The sequence below is a fragment of the Mobula birostris genome, chromosome 23, assembly GCF_030028105.1.
Source record: "Mobula birostris isolate sMobBir1 chromosome 23, sMobBir1.hap1, whole genome shotgun sequence".
Classification (NCBI taxonomy): Eukaryota; Metazoa; Chordata; class Chondrichthyes; order Myliobatiformes; family Myliobatidae; genus Mobula; species Mobula birostris.
The window spans coordinates 45,240,011-45,243,180 of NC_092392.1; the positions used below are offsets into that span (position 1 = coordinate 45,240,011).

The window sequence follows — 3,170 nt, forward strand, 5'->3', positions numbered from 1 at the left end:
ACTTCCACCCCCTTTGACTGCAGAAGGAGAAGTTGCTGCAATTCTGTCTGGAGTTTCTGCAGTTCCCTCTGCTCCTGCCTTGCTTTCTGGATGCCCTTGTGGATGAAGAACCTCTTGATATTCTCCTTTGTGGCTTCCCACCAGTGAACCAGGGAATCAAAGAAGGCTTTCAAGGTTCTCCAACTTGTGTACTCTTTCTCTAGTTCCTCGATGTTCTCTGGGGTCAGCAGCTTTACATTCAGCTTCCAAGTCCCCCTGCTTGCCTTTTGGTCCTCCCGTAAGAGACAGGTGGCTTGCAGAAGGCAGTGGTCAGAGAAGAACACCGGCGTGACGTTGGTGGACCTGACCGTGAGGGACTCAGACAGGAAGAGGAAGTCGATCCGGGAGCGGGCTGAGCCGTCCGATCGTGTCCAGGTGGCTTGTGGCTGTGCTCCACTTGTGGGGGTGCCAAAGGCGTCGTGCAGCTTGACTGTCCTCACCGTTTCCCTCGGGAGTCTAGAGGTACTGTCCAGCCTGCCGCCGGCGCTGCCGGATCGCCCAGCCGCATCAATGGTGCAGTTGAAGCCTCCGGCCAGAACGACCGGCTGGGACGTCACCAGCAGCTGTGGGAACTGCTCGAAGACAGCCAGCCGCTCGCTCTGCACGGGGGAGGCGTACACGTTGATCAGCCGGAGCGGAGCGCCCCGGTATTTGACTTCTGCTACCAGGAGGCGCCCTGCAACCAGCTCTTTAACTTGGGTGATTGAGAAGTTGCCTCCCCGCAGCAGAATCCCCAGGCCGGAAGCGCGACAATCGTTGCCCCCCGACCACACCGACAAACCCTGGGACCACCACCGTGACCACCTCCGGTAGTTACGGAGATGTGGTAGTCCGCACTCCTGGAGGAAGGTCGCGTCGGTCTTTGCAGTGTCCAGGTACTGGAGCGTGCTGACGCCTCGCCCAGTACTCTTCAAACTTCGCACATTCAAGCACGCCAATTTAAGGTCTGCCATCATTGTAAGTCCTTTATTTCGGCTGCTCCGTCCACACCCTTGCAGTCCTGAGCCTTCATGCCCACCGCCTTTGTGAAGTTTTCCACCTCCTGTGGGCTCAGGTACTGCAGGTAGTACTCCCCCGGGTGTGGCAGTTCTGGTTCTGGGCCCCAGGGGTTGTTGACTTCCTGGGCTGCTTCCCCTTCAGGCTGCTGGGTGCCGGCCATGGCTCTGCTCCCGGATTTCCGGAGCCGGGTGTCTCTGCTGCTCTCCGCCTCCTGTACTTGGGGGGTGGCCAGCAGACTTTCTCCACTCTCTATCCTCCTCTCCACCTGTTCTGCTAGCTGCTTCTTCCGCCGGGGCTGCTGGTTTCCCCCAACTCCTTCCTCCTCTGAAGAGGACAGGGTACCAGAGGCTGTGTGGTTCCCTGCCCTTTTCTTGTGTTCCTCCGCCTTCTGTCGTTTGGCCGCCGTCTTTTGGGTCTTCTTGCGTTTCACGACATTCCATTCGCTTTCCGCCTCGGCTTTGGCTCTCCCCTCCTCCATGGACCCCTGCTCGTCATTTGGCTGGTCCTGGAGGGTCTGCGAGGGGGTGTCGGCTTTGGGGTGCTTGCACCTTCCTCCCTGGTTTTGTTGTCATCTTGTCGGGTGCCTCGTCTGCAGCGCTGGCGGGTACGTCTGAACCTGCCGGGGCCCTTTCAGTGCCAGCACCTCCCCTGGTGGCCTGTGCGTAGGTGCCCCCACGCCTCGGGCAGGCTCTGTACAGGTGGCCAGCCTGTCCGCAGAGGTTGCAGGACTTGGCCTGCGTGCAGTCTTTGGTCAGGTGGCCCTCGGTTTTACAGTTCTTGCACATCACCACCCTGCACTGGGCTGCGATGTGCCCTGCCTTGCCACAGTTTCAGCACACCCTGGGTTGCCCCGCGTATACCATGAACCCTCAGTTCCCTCTGATGGCGAAGACCGAGGGGGGGTGGATGACGCCACCGTTGGAGTCCAGCCTCAGCTTCACCTTGACCTGCCGCTTGCTGGTCCAGATCCCCAGTCCATCCTTCACGTCCGCTGGAGTTCCTACGCTCTCCACATACCGAGCGAGGAATGTATGGACGTCCACCACTGGCACGTACGGGTTGAACATCTGGACCGTGATTGTCTGTTCCTGCTGGGTGGCCGTCGCAAAGAGGGCCTGTGCTTTCAGCAGCAACAGCGGCGCCTCTGTCCCCTTCAGCTGAAGCTGCTGGTGCAGCTCTGCCATCCTGCAGCCTGCCGGAAGGTGACATCAAAGAAGCCTGCGAAACCCTGGACACAGTAGATGTTGTCGGGCGTAAATCCACAGCATTCCATCAAGACCTTCCGGATGAAGGTCTCTCGGGTGAAGCCAGTGCCCCCGTTCCGGTCTCGCACTGTCAGCCTGACAGTGTCCTTGGTTCCCGGGCCTCGAGCCGATGCGCTGCTCTCTGCTGCCATCTTCCTCACTGCTGTCGTCGCTGGTATGGGGTGTTAGATTGGAGGCCATTCAGCATTAGGACCCACCCTTGCGTCAGCACGAACTCTTCTCCTCCGCTTTCCGATCTGATAAGAACAGATACTACACTTGATCTTAGCCAAAAGGCCGAGAAGTGATGCCTAATCCATCTAAGTTGCTGCATATTAAATATTCATGCTGCACGTCCAAGGCGGCACAGTAGTGTAGTGGTTAGCAAAATACTTTATAGTACCAGTGGCCCGAGTTCAATCCCCACTGCTGTCTGTGAGGATTTTGTATTTTCTCCCCGTGGCCATGTGGAATTCCTCGTTTCTGGTTTCCTCCCGCACTCCAAAGACATAACCGTTGGTAGGTTAATTGGTCATTGTAATTTGTCCCGTGACTAGGCTAGGGTTAAACTGGGGATTACTGGGCTCAAAGAACCAGAAGGGCCTAATCTGTCAATAAAACAAAAAAAGAATCAAGTGGCTACACTGAAGATGTGATAAAAAAAACGTATAAATGACACGTCCACCTACCTCAGAGAGCTGACAACAACACACTGCATCGATGGAAACCTGGAAAGATGCACTATTTACCGAGGAAGCATGGGAAAAGAGCTGGGCTGCTGGTCAGAGTGAAGCTGAGGGGCTTCGGGGTCCCTGTGCCCATCATCTTACTAGCTAATGTGCAAGCCATAGAGAACAAGGTGGATGATCTTAAGGGGAGGCTCACCTA

At 56.8% G+C, this 3,170-nt stretch overlaps 1 pseudogene; it reads right to left on the minus strand.

Annotated features, from left to right (window-relative positions):
* Nucleotides 1-2,459: 2,459 nt before the first annotated feature.
* Nucleotides 2,460-2,591, minus strand: LOC140187014 (U2 spliceosomal RNA; annotated as a pseudogene).
* Between the last annotated feature and the right edge of the window lie 579 nt (nucleotides 2,592-3,170).